We start from the raw sequence: 27,534 nt of genomic DNA on the forward strand, positions 1-27,534 counted from the left end.
CTGCTTTTCATATTGCCAGAATTATTTTTCTGCTTCCTTCTCATCTGGATAGAATTGTTTCTTCTTATTATTTTTGAATTGAGTTTTGACTGAACTGGGTTTTTTTTTCTCCTTGAGGATGTAACTATAATGTGTATAGTTTATGATTCCCTAGCTTTGGGTCTGGGTAATTTCAGTTGCAAAGACTCTGTGTAAGTTCCTTGGTTATACAGAATTTTGTCTGATGGCTTTCTTAGGTCGTGCTTTTAGTAGCAATGTAGCAGGTGTGTGAATAGGGCCACTGTCTCCTGTGGTGCTGGAATGGCAGAGGTCTCATGAAGCTTGTTTTATTCCTCTTGATGTGTACTTTTTTCCCCAGTATTTTTTTCACTGGGTTGAACAAGTTAGTCTTCAGTTTAATTAGAGGTGTTCATGGGTAAGAATTGGCTGTGGCTAAGGTAGGTGGGTATATGCAATACCACAATGGTGGGCACACATCCCAGCCCTGATGGATGTAGCCTAGGGAGTTCCCATGAAATGCACTGAGGTCTTCATAGGTGAAAGGAAGGGTGCTACCTCAGCTCTACTACAAGCCTGGCAAAAAACAACCCAACTCCCTATCATCCTCCTGTCCCAGTGTTCTGGATATTCAGATTAGACAAGCATCTTTCCATCTTCAGGAATGCTGACATTTTGTATAGAGAGGGAGCAGGGCTCTACTCCTCTTGCAAGCCTGACCCCAGAGGACACACATCCTGTGGGGACACAGTCACCCCAAAATGCTCTATAAAGACCATCTACAGATGCATCCAAGCCAAGCTCCTACAGGAGACATCCTGGCTGTGTCTGCAGCAGTGGGTGAGGGGGAGAAGTCCCCTCTACGTCCCTTCATGAGTACTGGGGCTGCTCGACCGCTGGGGAAGAATTGCAGTCTTCCCACCCAGCTGAGCACTGTGCCCATCCCTCTGCTGAAAGAGTTGCAGCTGCTCCTAGCCCACAAGCAGCAAGTTCACGGACACAGAAAAGCCTGCACTCTGTTTCTTTTGTCCCACAGGGTGCTCCCTTGGTATGATGCACTCCCCCTTTCCCTAGGTATGACAATCCCTGGGGGCCAGACCACCGTGAATCCTGCTGTTCCTCTGGGTCTAGCCACCATGTGGGGTTGCCACAATCCAGGTTGGTACTGAGGCATGTCTACAAGGGATCCTGTGATGTGAAGACACAAGGGTTGGAAGTCCCTGAGCAGAACAAAGTCTCGCAATGGGTGCACACTCAGTATGGCACCTGCTACTACAGGTTGGGACTGGGGGAACAGGAAGGGACCCTGTTCGAGATGGTAGCCCAATATAATGCCCTCGAGAAGTCCCCAGATCGCAGCCTGCTCCAGTACTTGGGCTCATGGTGGCAAAAAAGCTCTCCTTGAGTTTGGATACCAGCAGTCTGCTGCAAGGGCTAGAGAAGCCAAGAGCATTCCCACCTACCCTTTCCACAGAATACTAAGTCTCTCTTGATTTGATCTCTGCAAGCTTCTTGATTCCTTAATTTTTGTGTATGCTGTAGATTCTTCCAATGAACTTTCCAATGGGCTCCAACAATCTCCCCTTAACACTCCACTTAGGCTATGGTTATTCACATTCACCTGTAATTCGTTTTTGTTGTTGTTGTTGTTCTGAAGGGAATTGTTCACCCATGTCTCTAGTCAGCCGTCTAGAAAAGCCCTCTGATCCCTCAGGCCATGGACTGGTCTACAGGACTTGCAGTAGCTTGGGCTTTGCTCTTAGCTCCAGAGGCAAGTGATATGGGTGGAGCTGGACCAGGCTGACCTGTCCTCTCCGGTCTCCCAGTGGCAGGTGCGAGCACCAGCTCTGATGGGGGTGGCAGGGGAGTGGTGTGGGCTCTGTAGGTCTGTCTTGGTCTGTTCAGGATTTCTAAATAAGGCTGTTTGGTGTGGTTTGGTGGCTTTCTCACTTGCCAGCTGTAGCATCAATGTACTGGGCATGTGAGCGGGCTCAAGTCCTCCTGGGTAGCTGGGGTGGTGTGGACAATGGTGTTAGCTGAGGTCAAAGAAGAGTTTTCTCCTTCACAAGCACTGTGTTACTGTGTCAGAAGATGTTGTAATGGGCTGTGCTGGGTGAAGTCGGGCCAGGAGGTAGCGCTTGTAGGAGAGAACCAGCTGCTGGGGTGGCCATGGGATGCTTGGCCTGTGTTATTCAGGGGAAGCACTCAGATGTTGCTGGTGATGGGCAGGGCCGTGGAACTCCTAAAAGGCCCTGTCCGTGTTCTGCTGCCAAGGTGGGTGGAGGGGAAAAGCTGGGTGGGGGCTGGGTCAGGCAGTCCCGTGCTTTGGCTCCCTAAGTGTGAGTGCAAGCAGGAGCCCTGATGGGAGTCAGTGGGAAATTCCCTGGCCACTGGGGTAATGTTTCAGAGAGGAATGGAACCACTTTCGCTGCATAGAAGAGTCCACGCTGGGAGCCGGGCAGCAGGTGGCAATGAGACCCACCCAGCTCCCATGCCTTTGACAAGGCAGATCTCACACCCACAGACTTCTGCTGGCAGAAAGCTGCAAGGGCCGGCTGGGTCCCACAGTGCAAGACTGCCACACACTGCAAGACTTCCCCCGCAAGACAGAAACCGCAGCTCTTAGGCCACACCCCTTCTAGTTCGGCCCACGAAGCAGGAGCACCTGGCTCCTGTGTCCATGCCAGAAGCATGCTTTATGCTTAAGATTAGGTTGCAAATCTCGCTTGGGAGCTTCTTTCAGCCTGTGGCCATCTCCTGAGTTAGCTAGCAGATTTTCACGTGGGCGTCTGTGAGTTGGATTAGGAGTGTCTTCCTTCTGCCCCTCCTGGCGCCTGGGCGGGCATGCAAAGCACTTCTCCATGCTGCTCCTTCTCCCCACTGCTCCCCAAATCAGCTCTAGCACCCGGTAGGGTTAAGGAGCTTCCCCATGGCCTGGATTAAGCGGCTCCCCAGTGGGAATGTGTATGAAGGAGACAGTCTCTCCCCCTTTCACGCTCCAAAGACTGCAGTTTTCTGCCTGACTCACAGTGCAGCCTGCTGCCTACTGCTCCTTTCACAGTATCCAAAGTTTCTCTCACTTTTTCTCTTGAGTTCCTCTGTTCCTTCTTAGATAAAAGTGCACAGCGTGAATCTCTACATACTATTTTGCTCTTTTCAAAAGGGTGAGGCACACTAACAAAGCCTCTAATCTGCCATCTTCAAAAAAAAAAAACTTCATAATCTTAATAAGAATCCCAATAAATTGAGTAGTAATTGAGAAATTGAGAGAAACTGCCGAGGCTGTCTGAATTAATGAGGTATTTGGCATTGTCACTTTAGTCCAGTATTTCTCAACCCTGGCCAGTGATGAACTGATTATGTATTAACAACTGCCTGGGTGTGGAGGGGACACTGATTCATAGCATTTGGTAAGTTTTGTGGTATAAATGTTCTCACCATGAACAATTTCAAGCTACCAACAGTTTAACAGCCAGTTCACAAAATTCCTTAAAATTTAACAGTCTTCTAGGCTGTAATGTGGGGCACTGAAAATTATCTATACTTGAGCACCGTTATTCAGTTTTGGATACTCTGATTTAATTGATTTGGGAAAGGGCACAGTCCTTCCTTCTTCTATTCTTCTCTCCTTCCTTCCTTCATTCTTTCCCTCCTTTCATAATTTCCTAATTTAGATGTGCTCCCAGGATTGAGAATGAGTGACGTAGAGCAGTGAGCTTCCTAAACTTTACTATGCACCAGAATCACTGAAAGGCTTGCAAAACACAAATGGCTGGGCTCCACCTCCCAGACTTTCTGATTCAGTAGTAGTTCTGGCCTGGAGTCTGTAATTTGCGTTTCTAACAAGTTCTCAGGTGATGCTGATGTTGTTGGGTCAGGTATCATACTTTGAGTCTCCGGGGCTCATACTCTGGTTGCCATTCATTGTGGTTTTAAATATGGATTTCTTTCAGAGTGGGCAGTCACCTTTTGGATAATGGTTTTTGTATTGTTTTTTACATTGGTTGTGGGTGAGAATCTCCACCCACAAAGTGTGTTACTGCTACAAGTTGTACTACTTAGATCTCCCCGCATACTTTAAAAAGTTTACATGAGCCCCTAGGGGGACTAAGGAAAAGAGCAGAATGGGACCAGAGCAGTCTATCCCATGTCTGCCTGGAACAAAAGAGGCCAACGATTCTTCTTCCTAAGTAGAAGGGGCTCTCCACATTGCTTTAAATGGGAAATGGGCAATGGCATTTCAGGTTTCTTTCACCACAGGATCCTATTTTTCTTACTAATATGGTATGCCTTCTGTTGGTACCTATGACTCTTAATTAATTTTTGGTCCTGTTGAGATTTCTGGTCAAGAGAAATTCCATCCCCCCAACCTCCTCCTTGAGCTGTTTTTCCTATCCTAGCCTCTCAGGCACAGATCTAGCCATTTCCCCTGACTTTTAGACTGTTATGCAAGGCGACTACATTTAGAGCTGGTCACTCTGCATTTTGTACACATTGAATTAAAGATATAGCATAATACATTCTGGGCATGAACATCTACACTCTCTAGGCTTTACTAGTTGCATGTTTGCTCCTTACATCATAGTTTTAGGTTTATCAAGCAATTGGCTTCCTCTCTTTGTGCCCCCAGGACAGCTGAGATTAGCAGGAGCCAGTGCTTCTCCACAGAATTTGAAGGAACTAGAGGTATTTTTTTCTTAAGATTGCAGTGATGTTGAGGCAACCATTTTCTTTGCAAAGAAAACACCTTGAAGTGTTCTAAAAAATAATAATAATAAATAACTTTTATTTACTATTTTCTTAATAGATGAGAATAACTCAAAGTCACTAGCACTTGTGAAATGAACTTAACAAAAGCCATCATGATTGAGACCATCCTGGCTAACACGGTGAAACCTCGTCTCTACTAAAAATACAAAAAATTTAGCCAGATGTGGTGGCGGGCACCTGTATTCCCAGCTACTAGGGAGGTTGAGGCAGGAGGTGAACCCAGGAGGCGGAGCTTGCAGTGAGCCGAGATTGTGCCACTGCATTCAAGCCTGGGCGGCAGAGCAAGACTCTGTCTCAAAAAAAAAAAAAAAAAAAAAAAAAAAAAAAAAGCCACTATGCACACATTATAGGTATTTTTAAATGACAGGCCTTACATTTTTTCCTGGAAAAAAAAAAATTGTCTTTTAGCTGTTTGCTTATCCTAATTTCCCCCCCAAATCTCCATGATTGGGAGTTTTTCAAACTTAAAAAACTGTGACATTTAAAATTTCTGGTAATTTGTTCTCTTTTTTCTTTTCTTTTCTTTTTTTTTTACAGCCAAATATTTAACAAAAATTTTAAGTATAATGTAACATTTTCTTATGAAAGAAACAACTACTGGAAACTAACTTGCAACAAAAACCATTCTAGTATCTTTGCAGTACCCTTAGGAGATACCTAATTCTTTAAAGAGATGTTTATATTAATGAACTGATTTTAGAAGACAGAATTTTTGAGATCGCTTTTAGATACCTACAAGCTATATTAAAAATCACCAATAAACAAATTAAGATTATCTTTGACCTCTGTTTTCTGTTGGCCTAACAAATGTTTTTGCAGAGTTTAGGATTGCTATTTTGAAAATGGGAACTTGTAATTCTAAAGTACTAACAATCTGAAAATGCAGGATTGCTGGACACTGCTATGTGGTGATCCATTCTTAGCTTCTCCTCCAACTATATTTGCCTTGAACTTGAGAATCTTAGTTTACTGTTACTTTTACATTATCAAGTGCTAATGTGTGAAAGGATTTTATTATGCTTTTACTACTCATTTCATGATATGGTATCTTATTCAATATTCTTTCACAGACTTGGGGATATTAGATATCAGGTCAAGCATTATGTTAAAAGCTTAGGCCAATCTTTTTATATGACCGCAATAAAGAATATATTCATTTCACTTATATTACCACATGGCCCTCATAAAAGGTCAGTTTCAATTGAATATAAAATACCTTACAAATGGCAAATCATATGTCATCAACAACACTCCTATTATGAATAATCTATTTTCAATTACCACCTTCCCCTCTTTAAAATATAACTTGGAAATGTCTTAGAATCACTAAGAGATCTTCATTATGTATTTTGTGCAAAAGACATAAAAATTGTATATTTTTCTGTTTTAGTCAATAAAATATGTATGGAGTAATCACACTTAAATTTCAGCTAAAACAAGTTAGGTGCATCAGATATTCAGACCAAAAAACATGAAATTATATTTTTTCCATTTTGTTGTTAACACAAAATTTAACTAATTAACTGAATCAGTTACTCGGCCTGGGCTATTGATGATGAGATAATATTATAAGAAGTTATATGTATACACATAAGCTGGTTGCTGTGATTTAGGAGTGTCAATTTATTCTTACTCAGAACATGCTTAGCAGTGTATACAAAGGTTTCCAGTATAACAAAGGGTTGACTATATATAGAAATATAGGTTAGAATGAGCTTAATTCTATGTGATAACCAAGGTTGATTTTTACAACTGGAATAACAATTTCCTAGAACAGAAAAACCTGTAGCATATTTAAAAATGAGTTTTAACCTTTCTAGCCATGATTTTAAAAAGTACGGTCTTGACAAAACTGCTTAGTTCCCTGAAGGATATATTTTCAAAAGTATGATCTTATGTTTGAAAAAAAAAAAGTCTAAAAATGTTCTGTACTCTAAAAGGCCCACAAAGTGTTTTTTTTTTTTTTTCTTTTTTAAGTGAGCCTCTGTCACAATTACTATAATCAGGAAAAATGGAATACAAATAAGCAAGAGCAGGCTTTTTCCCAGTACGACACTTCCTACAGCTATCTTCATTCAGGGTGACAATTTCTATTTTAACCTAATTAAGTATAAGAGAGGACCAGTGTCCTAAGCCATAAGCCTGAAGGTTCCTGGAAGTACTGAGCTGCTCATTACCTCCCGGGCACTGCTGGGAGCCGCTGCCTGAAACTTCTGGAAGGTGCCACGGATGCCCAGAAGGAGGCTCTGCTGCACAGCGCCAGCCTGTAGGTGCACCACCTTCAACCGCATTTCAGCCTGGTTACTGTGGAATTGATTTTCACGGTTCATGACAGAAGCTGTTTTCAGTCCATGAAAAGGAAGTGGCTGGAGCTGATACGCCTAACACAAACAGCAAATTGCTCCATGGCTTTCATAGCATTCGAGGCCTGTTACCTTAAGGTTCTAATGGCCTTTTAACAGTGTTTCCAGCTGAGCAGCAGATGTAAAGGATACTGAACATTGAAAGCACTGTTCTTTTTTCCCCTCCCTGAAAGAATCATTGTTTACAGACATTGTACCAACACCATATCCTAGGACCTATTCACTGGCATGTTAGATTTGAAAAACTGAAACAAATTTCAGATAAATAGAAAGTATTATCAGTGCCATAAACCTACCACCTTACTGAGCTGTCTGTGCTATATTACCACCCATCAGGAACTGAAATCACTGAGGACGTATTTTCACCATTAATAGGGGCCCCCATTTGGTAATATCGCATCAGGGAAAATAATTAATGGAACCCTGTGAAACCTCTGAAACTCCTTATACTTTAAATTGATTGATTTTAATCCTAAAAATTGCTGTGTATTTCTGAAAATAACACATTTAACATTTAGAATTGTATCCTTTCTGCCTTTGGCTTCCCTTTCTGTTGTTCTGAGTGTTAGTTTCGTCCTCTGTTGGTAAGGGTTGTGAAATGTTTGCCTTATAGGCAGCTATGGGCTTCCTGCATAGGGAACATGAAGGCCTTTAAAAGGTTTGGTCTGTTGAAAGAGGTTGGCATTTCAGTCTTGTGGACTTTTGGGAAAAAAATGTTAAACATAACTGAAGAGCCCTTGTCAAATTGGAGGTTTTTCCATTTTAAAAACTAGAGAAATAGTATGTCTTTTGATTTCACTTTGGTCCAAGCAGCGCCTCGTATTTCCACTTTCCAGTGGTAACTAGCAGAGGTAAGAGAAAAACAGCCATGCGAGTGAGTCATCATTCCTCGCTCCAGGAAATGGCTCATTTTACAAGCTTTTGGAAGGACCTTTGGGAAGTTGTGAGCTGCCACCATTTTTGAATTGAAAATATACACACGTTGCAACTCTGATGTAAAAGGCATATAGTTCCCTTTTCCTCCACTTCTTGGTTTCTCTTTCTCCTTCTCTTCTTGCTCATATAACCTGTGTAGTTTTCCTCAGGAGCTCCCACTTGATGGGTAACAGGAGAAAACATTTTAGTCTGATCTAGTTGAAAATGTGGTCTGATCAGTTTTGCCTTTCTAGCTGACAGTCAATCAAGTGGGGTACTTGCTGTGGTGCAGTGGCTTTGACTCCTGGCTCCTCTACTTAGCCTTTTCTGAACCTCTCTGTGCCTTGATTTTTCCATCTGTAAACAGGGGTAATAGCAATTCCTATCTCTCATCACTGGGATTGTGCTACACGAATGAACACTTCTAAAGCTCTTAGAATAGTATCTGACAAGTACGAAAGGCTGTACACATGCTTGTCAATTAACACAGAGTAGAGGAGGAAATAAATCTCTTAGATTGCAGAGTGATAAAGGAGTGACTCTTTCTCACGAAAGAAAACTGAGGGTCCTAGGGCTCTGCCCATTTCCAGGGCCCTGCTGGCCTGCATATCTGGGGGTGGTATACTTTGTGATCTGCTCTTATTCAAGTTGGGAAGGACCAGGTAACTAGTCCCCTTTCCTTCGGTATTCACCCTCACATTGGCCTTTCTGGGCATGAAGGCCTCCTGAGTCACTGGTTTGTCACTCAACTGGCCTCTGGCCCACCTCCAGCCTTGATCACTTGGCATGGGGGGACCATGACAAGCCTCTGGTTTGCAACTCCGCTGCTTTCTGAGTTCTTCCCAGAGGGGCTCTAGGGATTGCTGAGCCAGACCAGTGCTACCCAGGTGAGGGGTGTAGCTCTCCCTCTGAGTACTCTGTGCCCCAAAGTTGACCCTAAAGTTGGTCCAGGTAGTCCACCAGGCAATCTCTTCACAGAATCCTAAGCAGAATTTGGGCCCCAAATCCTGCTTCCCTTTGGCTTCCCAGCATTGAGGCAAAGCTCAGAGAGAAACTGGGTGTATTAGTTTGTTTTCACACTGCTGATAAAGACATATCCAAGACTGGGCAATTTACAAAAGAAAGAGGTTTAATGGACTCACAGTTCCACATGGCTGGGGAGGCCTCACAATCATGGTGGAGGGTGAAAGACACGTCTCACATGGCAGCAGTCAAGAGAAGAGAATGAGAGCCAAGCGAAAGGGGTTTGCTCTTATAAAACCATCAGATCTTGTGAGACTTATTCACTACCACAAAACAGTATGGAGGAAACCACCCCCATGATTCAGTTATCTCCCACTGGGTCCCTCTACAACCTGAGGGAATGATGGGAGCTACAATTCAAGATGAGATTTGGGTGGGGACATAGCCAAGCTGTATCACTGGGTGACTTGGCAAACCATTACCGTTCTTCCACCTTCTTCCTTTGCACAGACCCCTTGGGCAGGGATGGGTTTGCTATCTCTTTCTCTTTCTGAGTGGAATTCAAGCCCTTCTGCCACATTTAGAGACTTCTGTCTACTAAAGAGATGATGTAACAGACCCTCATGCCCTTAGAGGTGGAAACCTATAAGGAAATACATGATTTAAGGAGCAAACAGAATGGAATCTGTTTTTAAAGTATTTGTAAAACATTATACCCATTACATAAACAATATGAAAACTTCCAAAGAATCTCTTGAGCATCAAGTAAATTGGAAATAATATGAACTTTTTATTTACATAGGAATCTTTGGGATTCCTTGCAGATACTACTATATAGAAGCAAAAGGACTTAATTCCTTGTCTCATGCTTGCAAATTGGTTAAAGTTTTCTTACCTTTTCAACTCTGGTTTCCTATCTATACAGAGAGAAGTCTCAAAATAAATGTTAGTTCTCCTTTTCCCCATTCCTTCATGACATGTGGTGATAAGAAATCTTCCTATTCCTTGTTCAGCAAAGGGGAGAAAATGTAGGAGGCTGTAATCCCCACTCTAGACTTAGTCATTTTAATTTCTTTTTATGATGAGCTCTGAAGAGAGAAGCTCTAATAGACCTTTAAAAGGTGATCTTGAAATGCTGTTAAATGTCAAACAGCAAATCTTTAAAAACATTTACTTTCTTTTTTTTTGGTCTTCTAGTTGGAAATGGCACTGAAACATCTCTCTCATCTCATTTTTCACAGGTTTCTGTTTGTTGTTTTTACCATCAGGAGAATGATCTGTTTGATAAGTTGCTTTGATTATTTCGATTTGTTGAAACCAGTGGTTCTCAAACTTGAATGTGCACCAGAATCATCCAAAAGTCTTATTCAAACCTAAACAGGTGGGCCCCACCCTGAGAGTTTTTGATTCAGTAGATCTGAGATGGAGCCCAAATTGTGTTTCTAACAAGCTCCCAGGAAATGCAGGTGCTGGTGTTCTCTGGACCACACTTTGAGAACCACTGTCTTAAAATTTAAGCCTTCAACTATCAGCAGTTCCCTTTTTTTTCCCCCCAGGGGTTTGAGAATACATTTCAAGCATGGTTTGACATTCAATAACTCAAACTATTTTTCTAACTTACTTCTAGGCATTTGTCTTCTAGAAATTTCCATCTGATAAAAGATTTTTCCAATACACTTACTTTTCTTCCTGACTAATTTGATTGGTGCACACTCGTGACAATGCTGATGTCTTCTCTACTTTTATCCACCAAGTAAAATCCAACCCTGTTGAAAGTTCTCTTCAAACTCCCTTCAAAATCCCTTTTAAGTTCATTTGCCCTAAGCCTCTTGGTTCCTGTTTTCACCTTTGCCAAGCTTGTATAGTGTTTGTCTCTTTATTAGGTAACTAATCCACTTCTACTCTTATATTTTCTTGTATAATTTAAAATGAGGGACTTAGTTTTTGTTTCTCAAATTGCCTCTAAGATGTCAGAGGTCATTCTAACACATATTTTTATTCCCTGGAGCACAGTGCTTGAACACAGTAGGTACTCAATAAATAATTAAATACTCCTTGGTTGGAAATATAAAGGAATTTTTTAAACTTTGCTTTTGTTTTGTTTTCTTACCAGGCATACCTTCCAGACAACTTTCAGTAAGATCAAAATTAAATTGTGTAATGTAGAGACACCCTTATATTTTCTTTGAAAGATTGCAGCTGATAAGCTATATTAGCTTAAGCCAATGGAAATCAGTTTGCAAAAGTATAGACCACCAGAGTTTATTGTGTGGAACATGCATTTTGTTGCCTTTATATTGGTTTAAAGCATAACATTTCTCCCAATGAAGCTCTGTTTTATATAGGTATATGTCTATCAAAATGTTTTTTTCAAAACATGGCATATTTTAGCTATCACTGACAGCAATTTTCAAATACCTGAAAAGATTAGAGAAGTTAAACATAAAGAGTACTTTAAATGGCAATGACATTTCCTGGGAGATAAAGAAGTTGATATAGAGGAAATTTAGTTTAAAAAGTCAGGCCTAGGGATAAAGCAATCAAATTGTACTGCCTTTTGAATGATCTATTTATGATGGAGGCTTTGAATAATAAATTGTGCTTCTGGAATGTACATAGAAACCACTTGTAATTTTGTGAATTCCATTTTAAGCTGTTGCCTACTTAGGCTCTCTTACCTGTATCAGTGCAGGTCAGAAACAATTTATTTTTAATCACTTGACTAAAAGAATAGCATCCACATTTTCCCTGCCCTTAAGGTACACATAGAGCATTGAAGATCGACTTACAGGTGATCAATTTCAGTACGATGTGGGGAGTGGAGGGATAAACCTGCTGGGAGCCTAAAGGAGGACAGGTGAAGGTAACCATGGCTGGGAGGTGGGGGATGAGAAGAAAAACCGAGTGCTCTGATACAGGATTAATTGTTCTTTCATATAAATGGATGAACCCTAATTATATAGTTAATATGGAGGCTAAATTCCTCTGTTCAATAGAAGATCATGCCCTGTGAACCTCCTGAGAAATGTCAGCTCTGGTTTTACAAAACTGCATTCATTGATCTTTGTTCAAGTAAATGGAACTTGCATCTGTCCTTAGGAAATGGTGTGTAACTACCAAGGGAGAGATTTAATGTAAAATTAATATACTTCCCATAGTTTGAATAAAATTTCTAGAGAAATATTAGGAAAATAATCACATTTATCACATATGATTATCCCTGCTACAGATGTGGGTTTAAATGGTGATCATTCTACCACTTCATATACCAACATTCCTTTAGCAAAAATTAGTATATGATCGTGCCGTGTATTTTAAATATTAGGCATGGTGGCTCACGCCTATAATTCAAGCATTTGGGAGGCCAAGGTTGAAGGATCACTTGAGGCCAGGAGTTTGAGACTGGCTTGGGCAACATGGTAAGACCCTGTCTCTACAAAAAACAAAATAACAGTTAGTCAGGTGTGGTGGCATGTGCCTGTAGTCCCAGCTACCGAAGAAGCTGAGAAGAGGATCACTTGAGCCCAGGAGTTTGAAGTTACTGTGATCTATGATCACACCACTGCACTCCAGCCTGGGTGACAGAGTGAGACTCTATCTCTTATAAAAACAAAAATGAAAATGAAAGATCCATAGATAGTACAGCTACCATATTAAAGTGTGTATGCTTGTGTACAAAATATAAATATTTTTATAACCAAAGATGATACTAATGGTGTGGCTATTTTTTGCCATAGGTGACTAAATAGAACAATTGTTTCGTGAATCCCTTTTACTAACTTTTCTTATGTAGATGGTGCAACCAGTGGTTCCAGATGGAGAAAAGGTGAAAACAAGTTGGCATTTTTTGTGCCCTTCATGATCTGACTTGCTTTATTTTTTAGTTTTTATGTTTTCTAGCACATTTGAAAGTGTGAACATTTAAACTCTTATTCTGTTTCAGTTTGCATATGAAGATGTTTTAAGTAAGTTCTGGAATTATATAAAAAAAAATAGAGAGAGTGAGGATGCCCAGATGACAACAAGCAGAAAAATTCATCCTTTAAATAAAAGCCTCTATTCTCATTTGGAAAGCAAAATGTTCTCTCTTAAAAGTAGCAGCTGTAAAAAAAGCAGGAAGGCAGACCACACTAATCTAAGTTGTAAAATATGTTTTGGTAGCTTAACAGAGATTTAGCTGTTTCTGAGAAAAAAAATCAAATCTAATTTTAAAATGAAGGTATTTAAAACCATGGCACAAGGGAGCCTTATTTATGGAGCTGGTGGGAAGCCAGGATGTTTCCAATCCGCTGCTCTTACAGGAGCCTGTGCCTCGCCAGTTCTGTGCTGCAGTGGGCAGCCAACTGAAGTGCATGAGTCAAATGCACGAAGCAGCAGACACCTGTCCTTTCAGAAGGCAAGAGGTGATGAAATGAGTGAATTCCAGAAGTAGTGGAAAGAAAAAGTAATCATTACCCCAGACTTTTTTCTTCTATTTATTTATTTTTATTGATGCATAATAGCTGCACATAGTTTTTGGGTACACATGATAATTTAATACATTCATAAACCTTGTAAAGATCAAATCAGTGTACCTGAGATTTCCATCACCTTAAAGATTTATCTTCTTTTTATACTAGAACCATTCAAATTCTTCTCTTCTAGCTATTTTGCAGTATATATTATTATAAACTATAGTCACCATACTGATCTAACACTGTCTTTTTTTTCTGTCACATTTCAGATTTTGTTTTTCTTAAAATTGATCTGTACAAACTAATATTTCTTTCTAAAAACAAGGTGAAAAGTGTTTGGGTTTTTTTCCCCCTACATGGAATTCAAGCTTTGAACTTGTGTGTTTCTTTCAATGTCATGCATACTGATCTTTATAGAATACTGAAGGTGCTGTTTCTTTTCTAAATGGTATGCCTGATCTTTGAATGAAAGGTATATCATGGTGTCAAAAACCTTCAACATTTAGCCTTGGGACCCCATTGCTTGCACAGTGGACCTATTTTCTAATCTGGAAAATATAAGCCTGTATACCAAGAATATATTTTTTGAGGCTGGGGAGTATATTTTTTTGGATAAGTTCACTAATTACCACAATAAATAGTAAATACAAATTTTCTTGTGATCTAGTACGTAAGCTGGGCCCTGTGGCTCATGCCTGTAATCTCAGCATTTTGGGAGGCCAAAGTTGATGGATTACTGGAGGCCAGGAGTTCGAGACCAGCCTGGCCAACATGGAGAAACCTCATCTATATTAAAAATACAAAAATTAGCTGGGTGCAGTGGTGCACGCCTGTAGTCCCAATTGCAATTGCTAGGGAGGCTGAGGTATAAGAAATGAGAATTGCTTGAGATGTTGTAAGTTTTAAGCTTGAGCCCAGGAGGTGGAGATTGCAGTGAGCCAAGATTACCCCACTGTACTCCAGCCTGGGCGACAGAGTGAGACTCCATCTCAAAAAAAAAAGATCTAATACATGAAACCTAATTTGCTAAAACAATTATGTTTCCTAATTTCTAAAGAAAATTTTTCTGTTTCATTTGGAAAAAAATAAGACAGAAAGTAATGACAGTATGATTAAAAGTTGCTTTCCTATGGACAAGAGAGATCGTCATTTTTTTTTTTTTCGTTAAAATGCATTTAGTAGGAATAATTTATCTCTCCTCTTACCTCTTAAAATATTTTACTTAAATATTTTGGAGCAGTAATCACTTTTTAACTTGTTATTACAAATATGAAATTTAACTATTTGGTATATTTGATTAGTCTTCCCTTAGTCTGTAAACTCTGAAAGGCAGGATCAGGTCTCATTTATCCTGGCATAGCCCTCAGTGCCTGGCTCAGATAAGAAATTTAGTACACATATAATGAACAATCAAATGGTGACAATGACCTAGGCTTTCATTTGATTCCTAGAAAACAACCTCTATGTAGATGTTGACTAAGTCCTGTATGTTCTCTGTTATGAAAAATACTCTGTATACTACTAGGCATGTGCTATCATCCAGTCCTTATATTACCGCTTTTCATTTAGATTGATTTTTATGGAGCACATGAACTTGGCCCTCAAGGAGCTTACTCTGTAGGAGAATACAAAGTATGAGGTGTCATCAAAGGTATTTCACATTGAGACTGATGTTGAGATATTTCTATACCATGTCAATTAGCAATCTAGAGGGTAAAATTTATACTGAGAGCAGGTACAGCTATTGTTATACATTATTTTGTCCAACCTAATCTTTAGAAAGATATCTTCCTTGCCTTTTGCCTGTAACATTGTGGAAAAAAAGCATTGTTAATGGGCTGGGCATGGTGGCTTAGGCCTCTAGTCCAGGTGATCTGGGAGGCTGAGGTGGGAGGATTGCTTAAGGCTAGGAGTTCGAGACCAACCTGGGCAACGTAGTGAGATCTTTTCTCTACCAAAAAAAAAAAATTATCAGGCATGATGGTACATGCTTGTAGTCCCAGCTACTCAGGAGGCTGACGGGGAGGACTGTTTGAGCACAGGTGGTGGTTGGGGCTGCAATAAGCTATGATCATACCACTGCACTTAACCTGGGCAACAGGGCAAGATCCTGTCTAAAAAAAAAAATCATTGTTATAAAACCATTACTTTCACTACAAGTGGAATGGTCTACACTTACCTTTCTTAAAGGATAAAATAGTCTCTTCTCTTTTCTCTCGTTATAGCAAAAGTATCAGATGATTGGCCTTTCCATATAGTTGAAGGTCACCCATTAATGAAATGAAACAGAATCAAGGTAAACTATGGAAATTACAGTAAGATTGTTAAAAAGAGGCTTCATGTTGCAACACTGCATATATGTTCTGATAAAACAGAACATTTATGGAGCTCTCTCTAGGTCCCACATATTGTTTTAAACTCTTGTAGTATCTCGCATAATCCTTACATCATCTTTTCATCATAGGCATCATCACCACATTTTACAGATGAGGAAACTGAGGCAGAAAGGAAACTGGGGCAGAGACAATTCACTTGTCCAAGGACACAGGTGGGAAAGCAGATAAGCCAGGCAGATTCTAAAGCCCACATACAAAACTACTATCTAGGTGAATTATATGATTTCATTTTCAAAGGAGAAAATTAACTTTTTCTAGTATTAAATTTCTCAAATCATTGAGCTACATACCCTGTAATGCAATTCTTTCCAAATATTAGGAAGCATTTAGCTCTCAGTTGTTAGAGAAGGTAAGAAGTAGTAAAAAATTATTCCAGTACTGAGACACTTCTAGAATCTTCCAGTAAGATCAAGTGATAGCTTATTACTTTGATAGACATTTTAGTCATTATGGGTAAAACTTTGTAGTATTACATTGTCATTACTCGGGCTGTTTGCATCTGAATGCTCCTCTTCAGTTTGAGAAATTCCCATCCTCTTGAGTCTTCATGGGAGGCAGAGCTTCCCTAAAGTTACAGAAACTGAAAATTCCAGATGCTTGCTTTCCCCAGCTCCTTTGCATCCAAGGTGTGGGTACATGACCTACAATAGACCAATGATATATGCCAGTCTCAGTCTTTGCTTTGGCTACTTGTAACACAAAGAAGCAGCAACAGTGAAGAACTCATTCTGCAGGTAGCAGTGGCCAAATGGCACTCATGGAGGTTTCAGCATTGTCCTCAAGTATCCAGTGCTGAGGGTCAGGAATAGGGCTCTCTGTGCCATAAAGGGCTCACTGGCTACAATGGTGCCCTTTATGGATGGCCTTGGTGGTTTGATCTTGGCTGTGGTCTTGGCTGATGCTTCACTTGTTCCTACTTGTCTTCCTATCCTAGTTCTTCACCCCCAAGTTTCTGTAAATAAATCCTTTCCTGTGTAAATTAGCCATAATTAGTTTCTGTGGCATGTAACTAAGCTCTGAATGGTGGGATGTGAGGGGCAGAAGACAAACAATCTTAGTTAAAAATTACCTCCATGGGGGCGGGTACAATGGCTCATGCCTGTAATCCTAGCACTTTAGGAGGCTGAGGCAGGAGGATTGCTTGAAGCCAGGAGTTCAACACCAGCTTAAGCAACATAGTGAGGCCCCATCTCTACAGAAAAAAAATAAAATAAAAAAAATTAGCCTGGTGTGATGCCATGTGCCTGTAGTCCTAGCTACTTGGGAGGCTTAGCTGGGAGGATCCGTTGAACCCAGAAGTTTGAGGCTTCAGGGAGCTTTGATTGTACCAGTGCACTCCAGCCTAGGTGACAGAGTGAGACACTGTCTCGAAAAATGAACAATAACAAAAACAACAACAAAGCTTCCATGGTAACTTCTGAAGCTGGAAAATAATGGTATGTATCTGGTGAATGCAAATGAGTACAAAGACTGAAGAGAGAGAATCATTTTAACGGTAGGGTTATTGATTACTTTTCGTGCTGCTTTAGAAACAAGCTCCACTTCTCTTTACATTTCTTTCCACTGTAATTTCTCATTGGATTTCTATGTTCATAATATGTGCTCATGAACCACTTAAAAGCGAACCCATGCCTGATATTCTGTTGAGTTCTATTCAAAAGGGATCCAATTAAGCCATGCTTCCTCATGTTAGAGCAGCTCTATGGAACTTTAGGGACTGATACATGGAGTTCTGTGGAAGTGGGTGAGTCCTAAGAGTTGAGCTATCTTAAAGGTACAAAAAGACAAGCAGAAAGTTAAATGGGAACATAATCAGATTTATGTAGAAGCTTCCTAGTAATAGGCATTCATTTTTTTCTCAGGAGTATAATAATATGATCCTCATATAGGGTAAATAATGTTTTTGTGCTTTATTTTGTATACTGATATTTCTATTTATCATCTTTCATCTTTTAAGGGACTGTATCTTCCTTTATTCTTTATGAGTCTTTTGTTTGTTTGCTTGTTTGTCTTATTTTTCCTGTGAGTTCTTTTTCCAGTCAGTTTGTTATTATAGGGAACTGAATTATTTCTAGGGTAGGAGACATCCATCTCATCTTAACCACAGTCTTAGCAAGTGAATATGCTAACCTTCAGATAGTTGGGTTCCAGAGTATACATAGGAGTATAAAATGGATAAGCTGATTGTTTCCCCATTTAATGATTTTTTTAATAATAATATAGTCAATTTCAATATCTTGTGTGGTAGCATCATTAGAATGGTATTGCTTCAACACAGTTACTGGATGTCACGATGACTGTGTATCTCATTATTCATGTTGTATAACCTCAAAAGCACTAAGAGAATAAAATGGAAATTAAAACACATTTTTGAAGTTCCAGATTTACTTACTTAATACGGCTTAGTTCTAGGCATTGTACAAACATCAATGAAATAAAAGACTTTGTAATATGAAACCAGAGTTAAATGAGGAATAAGAAAGAAAATTACAACCATTTGCAATGATTTTTACTGTATTCTTTCAGTGACCAATTCATATCGAGAAAACAAAAAGCAGTATAACTTAGTGATCACTTATTTGTTTCTACAGAAGAGCCTTCATTTTAGTAAATATTAACTTGTAAAGGGCTTTTTATTGAAGAGATACAATCTATGCCAATGTATTACTAATTTGAGAATTAGCTAAGGGTTCAGTGTTTTTAGTTTTAAATTTGGCCATCACGTAAAAATAATTTTATTAATACCATTCATTTTGTTAATAGAATTCACTCAGTTGGTCTTTCAACTGAGTTCTATAAAGAGTATATAAATTTTTTAAATTTGGAAAAGTATCTCAGTGTCAAACTCCATAGGAATTTAAGAATAGGAAACTTTGAAATAAATATCTTTGGCTAACAGACGCTCCTAGGACTTGTTATCACCGCCTCTTAGGTGAATGTCTGTCTTAATTGTTGAGATTAAAAAACTACTCATGTCCTCAATTTATAATATTATTGATCAGTACCTAGAACATTGTTGTATTTAAATCACATTACAGGACACACTGCTGAAGCATTATCCTAGATGGGAAAATCAAAGGCAAGATTTACAATTTATTTTATTATAGACTTGGCCAAACTTTGGCTTTTGAGTCCTTAGTACCATTTTTTATAGTGCTACTGGGAGAAATTATGCAAACTGGTATCAGATTACCCAACATACCAGGAATGTGCTTAGCAAACAGGGGCATCAAAAAGCATTTGGAAAATAATATCTCTAGCAATGTAGTAGTCATCATGATAAAAATTAGAATTTGATTGTATTTTCTTCCTTTTTTGGTAGTTCAGTATTGGTTTAATACTGAATTATAAAATGTTATGGTGGGTGGGAATACATGATTATGTTTTTCATGCTTAGGGTCAGACACCTTTCCTAAAACTCTTGATATGCAAATTCCTTCACTAACACCAGATAATTTTTCCAAAAGGAAAGTAGTTTCTTATTCCTCTAGACCCAAGGACCTAGAGATATTACCATGTCTTTGCTTTCCTTTCTGAAGCCTGTATTGATTACTGACCATGGTTTGTTTCTCCTACAAAGCCAATTCTATGAGATATGGGCAGTTAGGGAGAAGGGAGCTGGAGGGGCACAGGTTTTAAGAGGGAGAGAGAAGTCAACAATTGCAGACTGGTCTTTTATGGTAGGAAACACTGGGATTTTTAAATCAGTTATTCCAAATTCAGTAAGTACCTGTTTTTAGGGTTTTCTCAGACTTTCCATCTTTCCAGGAATGATTCTTCTTAATGATGAATCTCTGGAACTAGGAGCATTCACTGTGGTTTGACAAGAAGTTCAGCTCTCAGGAATAGCACATTTTCCTGTAGTACTGCATTTACTTGAAACAGCTGGGTTTACATGCAGCATAAATACTGCTTTTTAACATTCGAAGGCATAAGAAGAATCCAGTATATAAGTGCCACTTTTAGATAAATATATTTTGTAATTTCTTTGCATGGAATAAAAGAGAAAACAGTGTCTATTCCTAGGGAAACTGAGTGTAAATCCACCACTCCAGAATTCCCTGAGAAGTGTGGTTGCTGTTTGAAGATTTTAAGCTCCCCCAGGGATGGGTTTATGCAGTTTCATTTGTTTCACATGTACTTTGCCCAGGGTTGGACAAACAGATAAGCTTCTTAACTGGTGGATTTAACTGTCTCTTCACTTTTGAGGTGTCAACCTGGTGTATAGTGAAAAATGTTAAGGATAGGCAAATGTCGCTGGGAATAAACAGATAAATAAAGATGAGGTAACTTTAGACTTTCTGGCATTATTCACATTTATCTCCTATCTCTCCCTCTACACACACACACACACACACACACACACTTGCATATATTATATATTTTGTTAATGTGAAGTCATTTATGAGAGTGTTGATGTTGGAGTCAAGATACACAAATTCTGGCTACAAGACTATGACATATTGATGAGTATACAGGAAATAGCCCCTCAACCCTTAGCTTTTCACACTTTTGGACAAATTCCTAGTCCTTCCCACTCGTTTTGAAACATTTTCTTGGCTTATACAACTTTCCTCAAGCCAAAAGTAACTTTTACCTTTCTCAGGTCCAGATGTCAGGGGGTTGTAGTGACAATTATTTTGGAAATAATGGCTTCAGATGTCCCCTCAGCAGAGGAAAGAAGGAAGGGTTCCCGAAAAAAAAAGTGGGCTGGAGAGAGCAATTTTAAAAATGGGTGAAAGTGTGGATCTTTTCACGCCAAGTTACACTTAAGTTTTCTTGCGAAATTAAATGTGATGAAGGCCTACAGTCCATTAAAACTTGCACAATTGACACATTGTGACAAATCCTTCCACATGTCTCATTTTCAAAAATTTATTTATGAATTGGTAACACAGAAATACTCAAGTGATAAAAACGGATAGGCCTCTTTAGAGGCTATTCTTATAGGCAATTGTAATTCTTCCAGTGATAGCTTATAGATATATTTATATTTCATATGTTAACCTAAGTGGTATCATACCCTACACATTGTAAAGCAGATGTTTTTCTACTTAATTTATCTGGAAATTTATTCCATTTCAGTGTATAAGGACTTGCCTCAGTTTCCCCCCACACCCCCAAGTTGCATTTTATTCCACTGTACAGATATATCATACTTGATTTAGCTGCTACCAGTGGACTGGGGGAGGTTCCCGAACACTGCTGGGACCTGGACCCCAGCTGATGTCCAGGCTCTTGATGCCATTGCAAGAAGGAGTTCAGGGATGAGTCAGTCAGAAAATAGTGAGAGTAGAGAGATTTATTGCCAAGGGAAAAGGACACTTAAGAAAAGGGAGTGGAGGCATACTCAAGAGAGAGTCATATAAATGGAGTCTGGGTTTGCTAGCTTTATGGGTTTTTTTTAACAAAGGAGTGCAATATTTGTGAAAATTCCAGAAAAAAGGTGGAGATTTCCCAGAACTGTGATGCTACTAATTTTTACAACAAATATGGGTGTTCTGGGAACTGTCATGGCACTGGTGGGTGTGTGATTAGTATGTTAATGGGCACATAATGAAGTCTTAGGTGAAACCTAGGTCAAATTCAACACCATGTTGGAGCCAGTTGGTCTTAGCCAGCTTGGCCCACACCGTGGGTTTTCAGGGTCTTATTAGCTCATAGCCTCTGTAGCTATTTTATCTGTTTCCTTTTGCTAGTCATGTGAAATTGCTGCTTGGAGTTTTTTGTTGTTGTTGTTGTTGTTTGTTTTTTGTTTTTTTGTTTGTTTTGTTTTTTTCTGAGATGGAATTTCGCTCTTGTCACCCAGGCTAGAGTGCAGTGGCATGACCTTGGCTCACTGCAACCTCGGCCTCGTGGGTTCAAGTGATTCTCCTGCTTCAGCCTCCTAAGTAGCTGGGATTACAGGCGTGTGCCTCCACTCCCAGGTAATTTTTGCATTTTTAGTAGAGACAGGATTTCACCATGTTGGGCAGGCTGATCTCAAACTCCTGACTTCAGGTGATCCACCGGCCTTGGCCTCCCAAAGTGCTGGGATTACAGGCATGAGCCACCACGCCCCGCCACTGCCTGGAGTTTTCTGTTCTCCTGCGACCACTCTGTATTATTCCTATCTGATAGCTAGTGGCCTGCATATGTAGGGTGTTTTGTCTTTATTACAAACCACACTAGAGTTAATGTCCTTACACGTGCATATTTTCATGAAAGTGGGAATGTATCTCTAAAAGAAATTCCTGGAAGTAGAATTGCTGAGGAAAAAGTTACAGGCACTGAGCATTTTGGTTGACATTGCCACATATTTCTCTCTGTTAGTTGTGCCAGTTTACTCTCACAACAGCAGCTCAGACCACTCAGAGTCACTTGTTGCACACCTCCAGGGGGCTGTTTACGTGACGGTATCTGTGGATGGAGTTGTGCTGTGTCTGTAGCTCCTGGCCTATCCCTGCTTGATGCTAGCTCATTGCTCTTCTGCTACTGGGGCCCTTGGTAGTTTTTCAAGGGTCTGGGCTTTCTAACTTCAGATGGAGTAGATGGATGAATGAAATTCTCAGATTCCCTCAGGCATCCTTTCTCCTTAGGGATTATGCACCACTGCAGAAAATAGCTGTGGTAAATAAAAATAGAAAAATGAACTATGTGAGTTTAATGGTACACTGAAAACAAAGTACAGACATCCCTCGGTATCCATAGGGAATTGGTCCCAGGACCCCCTGTGGCTACCAAAATGCACAGATGCTCTAGTCTCATATATAAAATGGCATAGTATTTGCATATAACCTATGTACATTCTCCCATATACTTTATTTATTAATTTATTATTATTTTTTGAGACAGATTCTTGCTCTTTTGCCCAGGCTGGAGTGCAGTAGCACAATCATAGCTCCCTGCAGCCTCTAATTCCTGGGCTCAAGTGATCCTCCCACCTCAGCCTCCCACTTTGCTAGGACAACAGGCACACACTACCACAGCTGGCTAACTTTATAATTTTTCTGTAGAAACAAGGTCTCATTATGCTGCCCAGGCTTGAACTCCAATGATCTTCCCTCTTTGGCCTTCCAAAGTGCTGAGATTACAGGTATGAGCCACCACACCTGGCTATCCTGTATACTTTAAATCATCTCTACATTACTTATAATACCTAATACAGTGTAAATGCTATATAAATAGTTGTTATATTATATTTTAAAATTGTATTATTTTTTATGGTTGTATTATCTTTTAATTTTATTTTTTTTCCCAAAGGTTTTCCCTCCTCCATTTGTTGAATCCAGGATGTGGAACCCATGGATAGAGGGCTTACCATATTTAGAATAGAATATGTGAATCCCTATATAGTAAGCCCAGTCTTCATTCACCAACACTTTTTTTATAAGAACTTCATAAAGGATGATAAGAAAACCAGATTATGAAATTTCTTAGAGGTCTACTCTCTGAGTTCTTAAATCTGGCCTGCTATATTTTAGACGCCAAACATATGGCCATAGCTCATTATATGCTTAAATGCTGATGCATTTCAAAACCATTGATGTTACTCTGTGAAGGACCTCAGAGGAAATTATAGTAAGATATATGGTTAGAAAGATAGAAGCTGTAAAGTGAAATTCTGACCTTTAGAAAGAGCTGCCATAAACTTTAAAGAAATCAATGTGTTTGTTAAGAGCTATATTTAAGTTTCCTTTCATGTATTTAATATATATCAACATATTTGTATATATTCAAGTTGAGCATCCCTCAACTGAAAATCGGAGATCCAAAATGCTCCAAAACTGGAAACAGTTTGAGTACTCGCATGACACCATAAGTAGAAAATTCTACATATGGCACGTTGGATTTCCGATGGCTCAGTATGCACAACCTTCATTTCATGCACAAAATTATTAAAAGTCGTATTTAAAATTACCTTCAGCCTGTGTGTATGAGGTGTATGTGAAACATAAATGAATTTCATGTTTAGACTTGTGTCCCATCCCCAAGATATCTCATTAAGCATATGCAAATATTTGAAAACCTGAAAAAATCTGAAATTTGAAAGACTTCTGGTCCCAAGCATTTCAGATAAGGGGTACTCAGCTTACACTGGTGTATGTGTATATGTCTATTTCAAATATACATGCAATGAGATGCCAGAACCAGCTTTTATTGGCCCACAAGAGCCAACTGTTACATTTTTAGGCATTTTTCTTTTTTTTCTTTTTATTTTCAGTTTTGCCCAGGTTGGCCTTGAACGCATAGCCTTGCCTCCTTATGCGCAAGGACAACTGGCAGGAGCCACCGCAGCTCTCAATTTTTAGGCATTTTTCAAGGGGTTGTCCTGATATTCATAGGTTGAAATCAACCAAGATAAGAGTGTTTATATAACAGAAATTGGCAAATACTTAAAACCAGGGCGTTACTTCCTGGAAAGCTGATTATTACCAGCCTACCACTGTACATGTGTGTGTATAGTCTATACTCTATCTAAAAATGAAGACACCTTCAGAAATATTAAAATTAATTTGTTTTTGTTTACACTGATTTCCAATAAGCAGGAAAAAGTAGTAATTAGTTATGTTTTACTTTTTTCACCAAAGCCTTATTCATGCATTATAGATTAATTTTACCTACCACAAGTGTATCATGATAGTTTCTAATTAAATTGTGTATAATTTCTGGTTGTGAATTTTTTATGCTAAAACAATCTCTTACAAATAATACATTATAGATGCACTAACAGCATGAGTTGCTAATATTCATGGTGGTAGCTCATGACCTTAACAGGACAAAGGTCATCAAATATTTGATCATAGGAATCAAGAAAACTGGCAGAAATGATGCTGTAAAGTTAAGAAACATGTGCTTCAAAAGTAGAAGGAGGTTGAGTTCGTAAGACCCAGTACGTTCATTAATACAAAGGAGGAAAGGGAATAAATACTGTTAGGATTCATATGGCCAATATTTAATTGCCTCCATACAGCATAGCCTATGTTTTAAGTGCTTTGAGTTTGAATATATAAGCTGAGGGCATTAGGGCATGAATATTATGTAATATGCGTATACAGTTTGGATTAAGGTTTTCTCTCAATAGAATAAGGAAGAATGACTGTTATTCAGTTAAATATAGTTAATGTTAATAACTTGATCAGAATTTAAGGAGATTAAATGTCAGAGTTAAGGGCCTGCTGGTAAATATCACTTATAGAAGGCAGAAATAATAGAGAATTATATATAGCCTTGTGGCTTTTGCCATTCTATAAGTAGTAAAATATGATTTATTATTCTGTATTCTGTCGTGTATTTCTCAAGAGGCACAAAGAAATGATGACTTAGAATTCCTGCATAAAAATGAACTGAGAGACTCATGCTTTCTGGATATGAAAGAGATTATAAACAGACTATAACACCTACTTTAGTTTATTGCTTACTGATCTATAAAGAAAATAACTTGTAAAACCCAAATTAAGCAGGAGTAATGATAGTTCACTAATAGCGAAAGCCAGCTGTGCTGGTTTCCTTTAATAGTGATATTGTAGTATTAAAATGTAGAGATTTACATGTTAGATCTTTGTAAATATAAAGAAGATTTACTTCTTAGGATCTTGATGAATTCAAGTTTGTTACAACCTATTTCATTTAAGGATAAAAATTTTTAGAAATGCAATTTTCTCTTAAATGAAAATTTAAGATTGGACCAATATAGATCTTCCAAAAAGATATGCAGCAACACCATTAAAAGCATTGGAGATTCTACCTTGATCTCTTGGATCACTCATTCATCGTTTTCCACAGGAGAGGGTTTTTTTTTTTTTTAATTTACTATAGACTTTAATTCTTCATAAAGAAATTCACGCCACTTTTCCTCTTTATATATTGGAAGATTCATGTGAAATTACAGCTAAATTTTCACTTTGCATGCTAGAAGCTTCAATTCCTTTGCCCTTACCTTTGATGTTTTATTTCTAAATGATCTTATATAAGTGAAGGCCCTTTATGATTATAAAGAGCTACACAAATGTGTGATATTATTTTCAGTCACTATAAATTTTCTCAATGCCTAATTTCAGAATTGTAGGACTAAGATTTTTATATGGTCTTTGGTTTGGGGAAACAATGCCAAATATTGTTGAAGTATTATCTACTGCTTTCCATCCAAAGCCAATATGACCTGGCCAAAGTAACAGGCTATTAGATCATATACCTACATTTTCATCTTCTTGTAGGAACAAGAGATTTTATATTTTTTTAGGGACAGATTAAAAAAAAATATGCTTAGATGGGCAGACATGTAGTTCTTGGGGAAAGAATGTGTCATTATAGCTCTCTCTGTAGAGATATATGTTGCTGAGCATGTTTTCCATACTTGTTAAGACTGAATACTGTTTTACTTGATTTACTCATTCATTGTAACCTTAGTAACTAGCCCCTTAATATAGATTGCATCCATTTTGATCTAAAAATAAATGATTATATTTGCATAGTTTTCTCAGGGCTCATTTTTAGCATTTTATGTATCATAAAAATATTTTAAAGTGGGTTATATGCATTTCTATAGGGAAAAATAATTATGAGAGGATTATTTGCAAAATAGATTTATCTGTTGTTGAACATACATTGAGACACTCTTAGGCAGTTGGTATGTAGTGCTTGGAAGGGAGACTTTCCAATGCCATTTGGTCAAGACTGGTCCCGCCTGTATGTTTACAGGTGTGTTGATCTGTAACGAAAACTCTGCCCAGTTCATATAGACAATCTACAAAGTAGAGATTATAGAAACAAGTCTTTAATAATCTCCATTTAGAATATTAAAATATGAATATTTGAGTCCCCAGTCAGTGAGAAAAGCTACAGAATGTGAGCTATGGCTTTCAGGGCCTGAGAATACAGCAATGAATCTGCAAGTACAGTTCCTGCCTGCAGGGAAATGAAGTGTGGAAGAGAGTCGATGGAGCCTTTCTTGCTACGTAAAGACCAATTCTCGGTGGATTTAGGAAAGAGACTAGTGGAATGCCTCCTCTAAGCACTTGACTATGTTTATGGTAGTGCTGTTTGCTGCTTCTAAACTGGACTTCTTTGGAAGCACGTGGATATGAGCTTGCTTGATAAGATTGCCTAAGGGAAGCCAGAGAGGTCTTTTCAGAATGTCATTCCCCTGGTTCAGACAGGGGAATGCCTCTAGAAAGACATCATTGCTCAACCTTCTACTCCCAACCTGCTGACCACAAGCCCCTGTGTCCCAAGACCCACTTCTATGCTCTCTTCTCTGCCTCCCTTTCCTTCAACAAGTTCCCTGCTGTGCATTCTTCGAATTTAGCTCAAGCCTCCTGTTCTCTAGGAAGCCTGTCTGGAGCTTTGCCAAGGTCAGAACCTCTTTTCTTCCCCTTTTAAAGTCTTTTCTGGGGAGCATTAGTTACGATTGTCATACTCACACTTAGTTGAAACAAATAAGGTAACAATTATTAAATTTACAAAATATATAAAATAAATTAATGTTTTATCATTGAAACAGAGAAGAATCAGGTTAAAGGTAGGTTTGGAAAGACATAGTTGACCTAGAGAGAAGATGCATTTGTCTAGCAATATTATTTTCAGAGTGATTATGTACTCGATGAAAAGTTTGGAGGCATGTCACAAGTTTGGAAATAATCTAATGTCGTATTGACTTTTCAGGGTTCTATTAGTGAAAACACAATCAAACTAAAT

At 38.9% G+C, this 27,534-nt stretch overlaps 1 protein-coding gene across 2 annotated transcripts in view; it reads left to right on the top strand.

Moving 5' to 3' along the window:
• GPC6 (glypican 6) overlaps window positions 1–27,534 on the top strand; it is a 1,182,651-nt gene that overhangs the window by 17,399 nt on the left and 1,137,718 nt on the right. The gene's annotated exons all lie outside the window — the stretch shown is intronic.

The sequence above is a fragment of the Pan troglodytes genome, chromosome 14 (assembly GCF_028858775.2).
Source record: "Pan troglodytes isolate AG18354 chromosome 14, NHGRI_mPanTro3-v2.0_pri, whole genome shotgun sequence".
NCBI lineage: Eukaryota > Metazoa > Chordata > Mammalia > Primates > Hominidae > Pan > Pan troglodytes.